Here is a 13,717-nt window from a genome sequence, read left to right on the forward strand (position 1 = left end):
ATGCCGCCCTTTACGTTGTGATAATTCGTGAAATCCCAAGGATTTCATTTTCTCAGCCCTGTTGTTAGGCGGCTTCCCCCTCGCTGAAGTTCTCGTGTCCCACTGGGGTCCTGTGTCTCCCCACATGACCGGGCCGATAGATGCTGGGGAAACAAGAAAATGAAAAGTCCCAGGCTGCTCAGTGCTCACGCTTAGAAACCTGCGACGGCCGACTGGACGTCTGGGAGAAGACGTCCGGTGAGTCGGTGCTGACGGCGGGGCCCGTCGGTGTCACGGCGCTGGCATTAGACCCTGAGGGTGTCGGGGCCGCTGGGTGTACTGGACAGCGATTTCTGCTTGGTGCAGCTTATAGACGTAGACATCGGCTCATCACCGGCCACAATATGCTCTCGGTTGGCCAAATGGGATTTGGGAGTAATCCGAGGGCAGTGCCGGGACTGATTGTATTAGGGCTCTGATCCACTCTGGTCCCCGGCCTGGGGCGCGGGGCTGGTGGAGGTTAATCCAGGCTGATCCTCCCCGAACTGTATCTTAACAACCCTCGAAAGAGCTTTGGGGGAAATAGTAGGAAATGTGTTTGGCCGGGACTGACCCATCTTCTCTCCGGGTCTGGCTCTAAGGGCTCGTCGGAGGGATCCCTGGGGACCTGTGAGCGCTCAGCGGTCATCTGGTCTGAGATGGGCTCCCTCTCCCCTCCCGCTCCCTTCCTCCTTTCTAAAACCGGAATTCTAATTTGTGTCTTCAAGAACCTCTCTTAATAGACTGCTTTTTTTTTTTTTTTTTTTTTTTTTTTTGGACAGACAGAGATCACAAGTAGGCAGAGAGGCAGGCAGAGAGAGGAGGAAGCAGGCTCCCCGCTGAGCAGGGAGCCCGATGCGGGGCTTGATCCCAGGACCCTGGGATCATGACCTGAGCCGAAGGCAGAGGCTCCAACCCACTGAGCCACCCAGGCGCCCAATAGACTGCTTTTTAGTGTAGCGTTAGGTTTATGGAAAAACCGAGCGGAAAAGTGAGTTCCCGCACAGGCGGCGCCCCCTCCACTTCTCCCCTTGGCCGACTTGCATAGTGTGGCCGCTTTGTTGTCATCCATGAGCCAATATTGATACGTGACCATGAGCGTTAACCCAAGTCCTAGGTGACATTCCTGCACAGTCTTTGCCCCACCGTGCCCTGCCTGGGACACAGAACAGGGTTCTACCCAAAAAGGGATTTACCCCCCCAAGGAGGGACAGCGCCCTTAGAGGGGGCAGTGGCTCAGGAGCTACTGTGTCCAGCTGGGCACAGAACCTCACATAGAAGCTTCCGGAAGCTGTGGTGCAGGCTGTTGAGCAGAGCTCCTCCTCCTTCCCTGCAGGGGCTCTGTGGTCATGTGACTGGGGTTGTCTTGGCATCCAGCGGGTGGGACAGGCTGCTCAGTGCCCCCACGGCGACCAGGATGCCCCTCCCCCCCCCCCGAGAATGACCCACCAGGGCATGGAGGGAACCCTGAATTCTAGAGGGAGGGACAGTAGCGTTTGCACACAGCAGGGCTGCGCCAGTGCTCTGGAAAAGTCCCTCTGGTCGAGCTCTGATGGAGCGAAGTGGGTTGTGACATGCCTTCCTCCCAGAGGAGCCGTCCTGTGCCGGCTGGGGCTGGGTCCTCAGTCCCGTAACCCTGAGATGCTGACGATGGGCTCTGAGGGGTGCAGCCCAGCGCGACTCCTCGCTCAGGGGCTGCCCTGTCATCTCCTCTCACATCCGGTTCTCGGCCCTGCTTCCAACGGTTTCACGTCTCCAGCGTTGGCAGCTAAGGGTCCCGCTGCCCGTGTCCCCCACTCACCGTTCGGAGGCTCCAGAACAACACAGGCAGTAGAAACCACCAGGAAGTTACTGGTGGGAGCTCCGGGAGCACCCTGGGCTGGTGATCCGCGTGCCTCATTTTCCCTCTGCCATTGACAGAGGATGTCACCAAGAGCGTGGCTGCGTGACGAGACTCGCTCCAGCCACGCCTGCACTCACCAGCCTCTGCGTGGGTCCCACGGCCTGCGGCAGGGTTCCGGCCTCTCCCATGTCATAGGTGAGCCCTGGGGGGACCTGGCCCATGTCACCGGGCTCTGTGGGGGCTGCCTGGTCTCCCCCTGCTCCCCTGGCTCTGCAGGCCTTCCCTCAGCACCGACTGGGGGTCAGGAAACCCTGGGGTCATGGCACACGTGCTGTGTTCAAGGGGTGCGGCGAAGCGTGGCGGCCAGCAGAACAGGTGTGGCCCCTGCACGGCGGGGTCTCGCCTCTCCCAGGACGCTGGACCGGAACCCGCAATGCTGGTGATGCTAGCGGGCCCGGGGGCTCCTCGGGGGCCGGAGACGGTATCCTGGGGTTAGTGTAGAACTGGCTGCGTCACCCGCTGCACGACCTTGCGGATGTCCTAAAAGCCACTGAATTGGACACTTGAAAATGGTGAATGAAGGTCATGGTCGGTGAGTTCGATCTCCATGGAAAAGAGAGGAAAAGAGAAGGAAGCGTGTGGACAAGAGGAAGGTCCCAGGTTGTAAAGTGCTGTCCAGGACAAAGTTCCTTCCGATGCGGCCACCCTGACGGCCACCGTTGGAAACTACCTGTTTCCAGGTGTGACATCTCTCTCCCTTGGCACCGGGCCCTTTCCTCCAGAGCTTCCTCTGTGTGTCTGAGGTCTGCGTTCCTGCACCTCCCTGGCCGTGCCTCGGGCTGGGGTCTGCGTGAGGTCGGCAGGCTCTGCTGTCATTCTCTTCATGTTTGGCACTAATTTTTGAACGAGGGATCTCCGTTTCACCTGGCTGCTGGCTCTGCACATTCCGAAGCAGGTCCTGCCGCAGGGTCCCAGCTCCTCGTCCCGCTGCTGGCCGTCCCAGAGGGCTTGTGGTTCCCTCTGGTGGGAGAGTGAAAGTCCAGCACTTTGGCCTGGGTGAAGGTAACAGGCACGGCCGGGCACCAGCAGGTGTATCTCGCAGCCTGCGGTCTCGTGGGCCCTGGGTCAGAGTTGCAGGGGTGCGTTGCTCACGCTGGCCTGGGCCAAGCGCAGCCAAGGTGGGGGCATCTGCGCGGGCACCCGTGTGTTCAAGTTCAAGTGCGGGGCTGGTGTTCCGGGGCTGAGGGTGGGGAGGTTTGCAGGGGGTACATGAGAAGGCTTAGGATTCATGCCACCATGTTCACAGAGCCAGGAGGTGGGGACACCCAAGTGTCCCGTCAGTAATGTGTCCCCCATGCACTGCTCCGGGTTAGACCCTGAGCCCACGGCACTCAGGGAGGGAACCAGACACAGAAGGCCCCATGTGGTGTGAGTCCACGCGTGTGACACGTCCAGATCAGGCTCCTCCATGGACAGGAAGGGGGCTCACGGGGGCCGGGGCTTAGGGGAGTGGTGGGTGACGGCTGAGGGACAGGGTTGCTTTGGGGATGATGGAAAGCCCTGAAGTGGCTAGCGGTGATGGTCGCACAACTCCGAAAATACTAAAAAGCACTTTATTGTGCAGCCTCTGTGCAGGGGGAGAAGCCTGTCTCAGTAAGATGGTCTAGAAAACCATGCTTGCCTATCCCTTGGCCGGTCGCCTCAGCGTCCCCTGGTTGTGCAAGGAGTCACCCTGGGTGCAGCTGGGCGCAGGGTGCCCGGCACCCCTTCTGCACTAGGTTTGCAACGTCTTGTGTCTTTAATTGACTGAGAGATAAAAACTTGAAGGGTCACGTGCATAGATGGCCCCTGCAGGGCTGAGGCAAGTCTCAGCCTCCGGGGTCCAGGGGCAGGGTGGGGGGGGGGGCACTGGCTATGCAGGACGCCCTCTGGCAGGGCCTCTGGCAGGGCCTGGGGGGCAGCAGCCTCCCCGCCCCATGAGCTTAGGGCTGCAGCCGCCGCGCCCACGGACCCAAGTGTTTCTGAGCCCCTAGCGCCACCTGCCGGCGACAGTGGGGATTTCAGTTCTCCACCCGGCCCCGGTTGACAACAGAGTGGCCGGGACTCCTGGAAAGGAAACCAGCCTTTAAATCTTCGCATTGAGTTGTTTTAAAAAATATATTTATTTATGTGAGAGAGAGAAAGCGCGTGGGGAAGGGGCAGAGGGAGAGAGAGTTCCAAGCCGACTCCTGTCTGAGCGCAGAGCCTGACGCGGGACTCAGTCCCACGACTCCAAGGTCATGACCTGATCTGAAACGGAGAGTCGGATGCTTCACGGACTGAGCCACCCGGGTGCCCCAGAATTGAGTTATTTTTAAGTGATATTTTAATTTTAAAATGATTTTAGATTTTCAGGAGAGTTTCAAAGAGAGCCCCTGTCTGCCCACTGCCCAGTCTGCCCCGTGTGGCCGCGCCTTCCGACCGCGCACCCACAGACCCAGCTCCACTCCCCTCGCTTTCCGCGGTTTGCTCCCAGTGTCCTTCTCCTGCCCTGGGACCCCATCCCGGACTCCACCTTGCATTTGCTCCTCGGGCCTCCTTAGGCTGACCCCGGTGACTTAGGGGGTGCCCTGGGGTGGGGCTTGACTCCGTTCCCACCTCTTCCTTGCAGAGTGACCCTGAGGGTCAAGCGATGTGGCCGAACAGCTTTACAGAGCACGAAAGGTCACGTGATCACTCGACCCTTCCATCCACTGAGTTTGGAGCCTTTGGAAAATTCAGCAGGGACAACCTTGCAAACTTCTCGTAGACCTTTCTGGCAAGTTGCCTTCTTACGTCCCACTTCTACGCCAGGAGGCCTGGCCCCGAGTCTGGCAAGGCAGCCGAAAGACAGGCCCCCCAGAGGGGTCTTTAGGGCGGTCTGACCTTGAGTGCGAGACCCTTGTTCGTGGCCGCCCCGGGGGGACACGTGTGTTGGAGCAGATGATGCCCCACTGAAGGGCTCCGTTTTTCTTCCAGGGAGCGGACGTGCGGTTCCCAAGCCTCGGCGGTGAAGACAGCTCAGCCCCGGGCACAGGTCAGTGTGTGATGTTTCTTTCTCCGCCGTCCGGCGTGAACACGGGTTTGGTTGGCCATCCTGGGCCTGGGCGAGAGGGAGGGGCTTGGTTTGGTGTGGAAGGTGGCCCGTCCCAAGCCACTGCCAGGAGCAGAGCCAAGTCCCCGGACGTGACGCGGCCCTCAAACATGGTGCCCGTCCTGGTGACTGGGAGGCACTGCGCGGCCTCAGGAGGCCTCTGCGCTGAGATCCTGCTCTCTGAGCTCGGGCCGGCTGTTGGTCTCATGCCCCATGGGTGTTGAGTGGCTTTTACCCTTCGCTGAGCCGAGGGAGGCTACAGCGGCCTGCGGTGGCCCCAGGCTCCCCTTCCGCCTGCCCCCAAGGGCTCTCCCGCTGCTGTGCGGTGTTCTCTGTCCGGCGGTCTTCAGAATGAACTTGGGTGTCCAGCAGGAGCTCTGACGGAGCTTGGATCGCTGTTGTGTTTCATTCACTGGCACGTTTGAGGGACGTTGGAACGTTGGATGGGTGTCTTTATAATGCTGGACGTTCCCAAACTGTGTGTGTGCGTGTTTAAATGAGAAAACGTTAGAAGAGGAGGCAGACCCTGGAGAAGTGCATCCCATAGGTCTGTCTCTGTGCAGTTTCTAGAAAAGGCCCGTCTGCAGGGACGGGAAGGTGCTTGCTGGCCACCAGGGCCTGAGGGGGGAATCGGGACTTGCTGTGGGTGTGCGCTGGGAACTGCGTGGCAGGGGGGTGGCTGGTGCCCTCTCCAGGGACTCCTGGCCTTGTGTGCGCCCAGCAGGCGGGTTCTAGGGCCTATCACGTGCACCTCAGTAAGGCACAGAGGATGTGGTTTGGCTTCGCTCAGGAGAGACGCCATCCTTGGGGACAGAGGCCAGGAGCCAGGATGGGAGCCCCGGGCTGGGTGTGACGTGTGGGTACCCAGCGGGTCCCCTACAGATGACCTTCCGTGTGGCGTCCGTGTCAGAGTTGCAAGACAGAGGGGTGTCTGGAGACCGCCAGCAGCCGGCTGGGTGGAGGTGGACGGACGTCCTGTAGAAGGGACAATGCAGGCAAAGGAGAAGCAAGGCCGCTAGAGCCCCCACTGGTGACGGCGTGCCAGCGTCGTGGTGAGTGTTCTCCCCCATCCTTCTGTGAGTTCCGTCCACACGCACGATTCTGGATGAATAGGATTTGCTCTTTAACGTGCTCCTTCTGCCTGCTGGGCCGCTTTCCTTGTCAGGAAGCCTGCGTTTCCCTCACCTCTCCTGATGCCGGCTCGGCATTTCACATCACAGGCAAATGGTTAGTCACTCCTTTTAAAATAATTTTACTGTGGATTTAATTGGTTTGTGGGGGTGTTTATTTTCCTGTTTTTCTCTCTCTTTTTACATTCTGTGATGAATGTGTTCACGCAAACGTGCGTCCTGGGCCGGCTGTCGTTGGGGGTGAACTCCCGCACGTAGGTTTGCCGTGCGTGTGAGAGAGGGAGAGAATCGGGGTGCCCTGGTTCCCCTTCCGACAGCCGCTTGCCCTCTGCAAGTGCCCGGTCTCCAGGGCCGTCCCCCCGGCGTCTGAGCAGCCGGGCACGTCCAGTGCTGCTGGTCGGGCTGCGGGATTTCTGCATGCCCCCAGCCGTGCCTTCGGTAAGCAGGCGCCCTCGCGGACCGCCCCGGTGTGGGTCTGTCCCCGTCATCGGCGACCTTCTTCAGCTCTTCCACATGGTGTTTGAACTCTCGGTCTTGCTCTGCGTGGACTCGGGCTGGTGTCCGTCCCCCCACTGTGAATTCTTCTCTGAGCCAGTCATTCCCCTGTCCTCGCCGGGGGCTTTCTCCTACCGACCGAGGGACCGAGGACACTGGCGCTCACCTTTGGGCTTTCTTTGGTGTCCCCCAAATTTCAAGAAGCTAGAGAGCGACTCACCTGTGTTTTGTTCCGATGGCGTCTCTTACGGTCCAGTCTCCGAACCGGACTCACTGATGGGTCTGACCCCACGCCGTGCGGGCTGGGGTGGGGGACGCTGTGCAGTGTGGCGAGGCGCAGGCGCTGGTGGAGGGACGCGCGGTGGGCGGGCCTGGCAGGGGATCTCCGGCAGGGACTCCTCGGAGGGCGAATACCAGGCTTTTCCTGGCTCCGCTGTAGCTCCCTGGCCCCTCGCAGACCACCTCCTGCGTGGGAGGCATCTGAGGCGGACAGACAAGCAGAGCCCGGGCAGGGTTTCCCACCTTCAAGCAGCCGGGTGTCGCTGAGTGAAGGCCACCGCCGCCTGCCCCGGTGGCAGAAGCAGCCGTCGAGCACGTGCCAGAGCCGAGTGGTGAGCAGGAGTTTGGGGGCGTTGGCTCCCAGGGTGTCGTGCAGGGGTTTCCGGCCCGGGTGCTGCAATTCCCCCTGGCGGCCACGAGGGGGCAGAGAAGGCCCGCGGGCCGGGCTTGAGCCGGTGTGCGTGGGGGTGGGGCAGGGGCCGGCAGGGGCCGGCCGGGGCCGGCAGGGGCGGGCGGGCCTGGGGTGTTTCCCCGCCGTCTGCTGGTCGGTCCTGCAGGGCCGTGACTACCCCGCCCTGTCCTCCAGGATGTTTCAGCCCCGAGAGTCCCCTGGTCACCCTGTCCCAGGCCCCTTCACACCTCCCCCCCACAGATCCCAAACCTCCCGGATTGGGACCAGCATCTGATGGCTGGTCCCTTCCACTGGGGGGAGGGAAGTGCTGACTTTGCGACCTTCGGGGTGCAGGGGACCTGGACCTGGGTGCGGCCCTGTGGTCAGAGCAAAGGCCATGGCGCAGAAGCAAAGGCCCGGGATGGGGGGTGGGCAGCCTGGCGGCGGCAGCCCCACCTGGAAGACTGAGTCTTGCTTCTGGAGCCTTCCCTCCTCCCTCTTCTGGGGCAGCAGCTGCTGGCTCCCGCCCCACACAGCCCTTCCTTCGGGGCTTACCTGGACAGCACCAGTCCTCAGAAGCCCCCCGCTGGTCTCTAGGGCATGGACTCTGGCCGTGTGGCCTAGTGTCGGTCCCTGTCACACTTTCTCGTGCAGTCACCTGGGAGCTCGCTGCCTGGGCACAGGGATGCCCTCCCACAGACTTTGCCCCCCCCTCAGCAGGGGTTTCTGGGTGAGTGCCTGGGCCAGGCCTGTGGCCCAGGCAGTGACCAGAACAGGCGAAACCCTTGGCTCCCGCAGAGCTGACGTCCTAGCAGGGACTGGGGGCCCACTGCGAGTTCCCCTGCCTCAGCTCTGCTGATATCAGGCCGGTGACTCTCTGGGGTCAGTGTCCCACGCGTTGCTGGTGGGGGGGCGGCCCCGTCAGCCCCACCCACTCGCTGCCAGGAGCTCCTCCCTCCATGGTGAAAACAACCACAGATGTCCTCAGACTTGGCCCGGGGTCCCCTGGGGGCAGGACGAGGACCATGCCCTAATGGCTTCCGTCACATTGTGTCTATAACGGGGATCCTGGCCACTCGGTGGGTCTTCCCACTGCCTGGAAGCTCGGGGGGCCGATGCTCGCCTCCTGGAACAGCCAGCCAGGCTCCTCCAGCCTGGCAGCTGCCCGGGACAGCTCAGACGCCCCGTCCCCTGAGGGCACTGGCCTTTCACCCTGGGAGTCACCTGGGCTCCGGTGTTCCCGCCCTCGCGGTGCTAGCCACAGGGATGAGACATTGTCTTTGAGCTGAATCCGGTGCCCAGAGCTGCGATTTCCAGCACGGTGGACACGAGCCACCGACAGCCCTGAGCCCCCGAAATGGGCCACCAGGGAAATGAGATTCTGTGTACGTCAGGTTATATCTGTGTTTCTTCACTGAGGGCGATGCTGCCCCCCCGGGACACTGGGCGGCGTCTGGGGACACCTGTGGTCATCATACGGCAGGGGCAGCTCCGAGCCAGTGGGCCCAGGGATGCAGAGTGGCCCGCCCCCATGTCCCTGGTGCCGGGGGAGGGGGAGGACATGCACTTTCCAGGAGTCTTGCTCCCGGCTGAGGGTGCAGAAGAGCTCCGTGACCTTCACCAGCAGAGTGTTGCTCTCCTGGGAGCTGCAGGGCGCCTGCTGAGAGCTCGGCTGAGGCTTTTGTCTCCGGAGTGGCCCTCCTATGGAGCAAAGTCCAGCCTGCCCGCCCCACAGAGCCGCTGCTCTCCCCCGGCTTGGCTCCCGCTTCAGGTCTGTCCCAGGCATGTGGAAATGCATGGTATTATCAGTTTTTCTGTGGACAAGCTGTTCTCCTGCAGGAACTGCCAGGATCGACGGTCAGAACCTTAAAACCTTCTGCTCGCGAAAGGTCACAGGGCTGCCGCCGCCTTCCCAACAGAAAACACATACAGAACATGTGTGATCGGGGGCCCTGCCGCAGCCCACAGTGCCCAAAACCCTCTCCCTGCAGGCGCTCACCCAGGGGCCATGCGGCCACGTCGTGGGAGGTCTGTGGCCATCATGATCGGGTGGGTGGGGCCAGGGAGGCTGCTTGGCCCCCCCCACAGCACCCAGGATATCCCCCCGAGAGTGACCTGCCCCAAAGTCCATCAGGGTGAGAGGAGGAATCCCCGCTGCCTGGGAGTCTAGCCCCCAAGGGGGAGTCAAGGTCACACCGTCTTGTCCACGTGCACCACTGCCTGGTGTCCACCCACGCCTCTCCTGGACCCTGTGGGCCAGGGTGTGCTGGAAAGTTCTGTCTCACGGGCTGGCTAGTGCTACCATCATCTGAATTTACCGCTGGACAGTCAGGACCCCGGCCAGTTCACGTGGAGGATTGCTGGAGCAGGGGCCCCCCAGTGGGGCCGCTAGAACTAGAGCAGCCCGGTGGCCACACAGGGGCAGAGACCACACCTCGTGGGCACAGGGATGTTGCTGGGCAACTGCTCACACAGCCTCCCTCGGGCAGGGCATGGCACACATGCGCCTGTCGTGGTCACCCAGCTGCAGCCTCTTGACTCACAACACAGGGTGACAGTCACGTATGAGAGGAAGGTGGGGGCGGGGGGGACAGGAGCCATGTGGTGGGCAGCGGGGTCCCTGCCTCTTCCCAGGGCCCACTCTCAGCCTGATTCCCTTGGAGCTGGTGGGTTGGAACCTCCTCATTTCCTTCCCTCCCTCTTAGTGTTCTCAGTCCACAACGTCTGTGTGCCGGGGCCCCGCCGGGCTGACCTGCTCGTAGCTGCTGGCAGAAGCCCCGGGGCAGGACAGAGAACACAGCGTCCATGGGACAGAGTGGGTACACAGGACAGGGCCCAGGCATAGCCTGGAGAGGGCCTGCTGGGGAGTGCTCAGCGGCGGGAGGCAGGGAGAGGGACCCGAGGGCCCAAGAGCTCCTGACGGGGCACCCAGGGCAGGTCTGTGGTCATTGGGGGTCTGTCTCTAACAGCCACAGACGGAATCACCCGTTGTCTCTAATCGTCATCGGTGCCCCCGTGTGCTGATAACTGGACGGGAGGCCTTTGGAGGGCGATGCTGTGATCACTAGTAGGGACCCGTCTTGGTCTTCATGCACAGTTCCTGGCTCGCCGCTCCCCAGACTTGTGACTGTCTAAGCGAGAGGAGCGCCCTTGTATGTGACTGACCGCGACAGTGACCGGGACACCCCAGGGTGCTCTTCCCCGCCGTCTCATAGAGCGTGTGGTGGGTGACCGCACTCACGCAGCACCCTGCTGATTGGCTCCTGGTTCTACAGGTCAGCAGTGTAGACGCTGTGGCAGCTGCTGTATCCAGAGCCTCACCAGGCTCGGCCAGAACCAAGTGCTCATCGAGGCGCGGCGGAGGAAGAAGCCGCCTCCACCATCACTCCGGCTGTTGGCAGGATTCAGCTTCTTTGTGTTGCTGGTGGCCAGCCAGGGGCCACCCTGAGCTCTTAGAGGCCACTCTTGGGTCCTGTCCTAGCCATGTGGTCTCCTCCACTGGCCTCCTCACACTCCCAGGCTCTCGCTTCAGGGAGGTCCCCAAAGACCCTTTGACAGGCTCACCTGAAGAGGTCAGGCCCACCCAGGTGCGTCCTTTTTGATTAACTCAGAGTTGACCGATGTGGAGGCTTAATCCCATCGTTCAGACCCCTTCTTCCATACAAATAGTCTATGCAGGGCATGGCATCTCATCCTGTTCCCAGGCCCCGTCCACACCCAGCACTCAGCAAGGAGCAGGGGTCCTGTCGGCCACAAAGGGGTGGAAGGGAGCAGAGTCCGAGACACAGCCAGGCGTGAGCGGGGCCACCAGGTGGTGTCTACATCCTCTGCCTCCGACTTCCAGCCCCTCCTTGCCGGGGGTGTGGCCGGGACTCCAGAGGCTTAGGGCTGGGGGGAGCGGAGGGGTTTGGGGAATGCATGGCCCATCTTGTCCCAGTTACACCTAAATGGACGCAGGACTCCACCCAATTTTTTAAAAACCTGTATTTTGAAATAATGACAGATTTCTAGGAAGTTGCAAGCTCTCCCACGGCACTGTCCTGCGCGCCCTCCGTCCAGCTGCCCCCGGTGGGGGCAGCTCTGGTCACTAGAGTACAAAACCAGGCATTCAGCACGGGGACCATGTGGGCCATAGTTCCCTAAGGTTTGCCACACGTGCAAATTCAGCCCTGCCCCGCTGAGGAGTGTGCAGGACCGTCAGGCCCATAAGGCGGACGGAGTTCCTCTCGTGCGCTGCGTGCCCTGCCCAGTGTTCCAGGCCATGCCCTCCTCCCCCACTCCAACTCTGGGGGGCCTTGCCCGCCCCTCTTCAGGCAGCCGGCCCCTGCGGTGGGTCCGTTTGCAGAAGGGGAGAAGCCCTGGTGGGTCAGAAGGCTCAGGTTCAAATCCAGGCGCGCCTCCCAAAGGCAGCTCCCCGGACCTTCCTGAGCGTGGAGGCCTGGCCCCAAGCCCACTGCTGGCCTGGCCTCCTCAGGATGGCCGCAAATGACTGTGAGGGACTCTAGGTCCTTCCAGGGGAGAGACCCTGTCCTCATCCCCCCACCCCCCGTCTGTCCTGCCCGACCCCTGGCGACCGACAGCGATACCCCGGCTTGAACGAAGCCTTTCCCCGCTTCCCGCGGAGTCCTCGGCTGTCTTCTCCACGCCTCGCAGAGTCTGCCGCGTAGGAGCTGCTCCGTGGTGCGGGGCTGTGTGTTTCTCCCTCCTCACAGTACCGAACGTAGCCGTGCAGGCCCCGTCTGCCAAGATGGTGCCCCAGCTGGGTGCCCGCTGCCGTCCACACCCCTGCTGATCCCTGCTCCTCGGGTGCAGGGTACCTGGGAGCAGACGGGATGCCACTCTTGCTGTTAGGCTGATGTGAAACAGCCAAAGGGATTTTGCAGATACAGGAAGACCCCTAATCGGTTGACTCTGGGTTCATCAGAAGAGACGGTACCTGGGTGGGCCTGGCTTAATCGGGCCAGCTCTTGAAAGAGACCAGAAGCTTATCCTGAGTACTGAGGTTCATGGGTGCGGGGGGCTAAAGGACGGGGACAGGGAGTTCGTGTTGACCAGTGGTTCGGGTGTGCGAGGTGAAAAAGTTGTAGAGTCCATCACACGTGGACACAGGTATCTTAAATCTAATGAGCGGTACTTGTAAAAACGGGTGAGATGGTTGCGTGTTTGTTCCTGGAAGAGAGAGGGAGACACAGAACGAGCAGGAGCAGACACTGCCGCCTCGAAGTGAGCAGTCGTGTCGTGAGTGCTTGGAGCAGTGCCCGTCCGGGAGCCAGCTCGGAGGGGGGGCCCGGGTCCCGCCGCGGCACGTGCGAGCTCAGCCCCACCAGCAAGCCCATGAGTGGAGGGCCCCATTGTGTCCGTGTCACAGATGAGAAAACAGTGGCAGAGGGGCCGAGTGACTTGCCCGGGGCCACATGGTTGTGTTTTACGACGTTCAGGTCCGTTGCGTCCATCCCTGTGGCCGGATCGGAGGCTCCACCTGGTCAGGCGTTGCCCGACCACTCGCGGGTTCTTAGTGCGTGAGTGGACGAAGGAGAGAAGGCTCGGGCCTGGTCCTCAGCTGACCTCCGGCCCCGAGAGGGGAGTTGGACCGGGCCCGGTGGCATGTCGGGGCAGTGCACAGAGCCTGGGGGAGTAATGATCACATGCGGCTTCCTCGGCAGAGTCATCACTGGGGCTGAGCTCTGAGCTCATTAGCTTCCTGGAGTGCAACGTGGTGTCCCCGGCTCCAGACTCACGTTCCCACTCGTCCAGACCTCTGCTCCCCGCCGAGGCGGGCTCTCGGAGCTGGGCGTCCTCCGTCCCACGTGAGGCTTGCAGAGCCAGGAGCAGCCGAGGAACAGAGAGCGAGGCCTGGCAGTGCTGCCGGTGGGTGTTTCTGGCACCGGGCTGCCCGCTGTGGGCATGAGGACAGGCACACGGAGTTCGCGGGCAGCCCCCCGGGTGCGGGCTGGGGTCACACCGGCTGGTCCCCCTGGCAAACCATTAACCAGGCCTCCTGGGTCCCGGTGCCATGGGGCAGAGCCAGCTGGCTCCCTGGGCACCGGGGACACCGGCCCACACCTTGGGCACTGCGGGTGGGAATCAGGCAGGATCCGGGCCCCACCCACTTGCTGCCAGGAGCTTCCCCCACCCCAGTCATGACGGCCACAGATGTCCCAGTGTCCCCAGTGTCCCCTGGGGCAGGACTGCCCTGGGCGAGACCCTAATTGAGCAAACTGATGGTGACAGTCCTGCTAGAGAGTGAGAGCAGGCGCTCAGGGAGGCCTTCCTGGAGGAGGTGATGTCTGAGTTGAGGTAGGTGATGCCCTGGAGCTGACTGGGGGCGGGGGACCTTCCAGGCACAGCAGTGGATGCTGGTGCCACAACTGGGGGCACAAGCTGAGGGAGGGGAGGCCAGGAGGCCAGGAGCAGAGTTCGTGCATTAACCCGAGGGTTCCAGGCCCACC

The 13,717-nt window shown here is 62.0% G+C and overlaps 1 protein-coding gene across 1 annotated transcript in view; it reads left to right on the forward strand.

The window, feature by feature from the left end:
* The first annotated feature begins 200 nt into the window (after window positions 1-200).
* Window positions 201-13,717, forward strand: part of LOC111161718 (G protein subunit gamma 7) — an 83,727-nt gene continuing 70,210 nt past the window's right edge. Inside the window, exons 1-2 of the mRNA XM_022525596.1 lie at window positions 201-237; window positions 4,859-4,916. The gene's annotated coding sequence lies outside the window, so the exon portion shown is untranslated. The remainder of the gene's footprint in view (window positions 238-4,858; window positions 4,917-13,717) is intronic.

Source organism: Enhydra lutris, unplaced genomic scaffold (assembly GCF_002288905.1).
Source record: "Enhydra lutris kenyoni isolate GAN:26980312 unplaced genomic scaffold, ASM228890v2 scaffoldscaffold86, whole genome shotgun sequence".
NCBI classification, from domain to species: domain Eukaryota; kingdom Metazoa; phylum Chordata; class Mammalia; order Carnivora; family Mustelidae; genus Enhydra; species Enhydra lutris.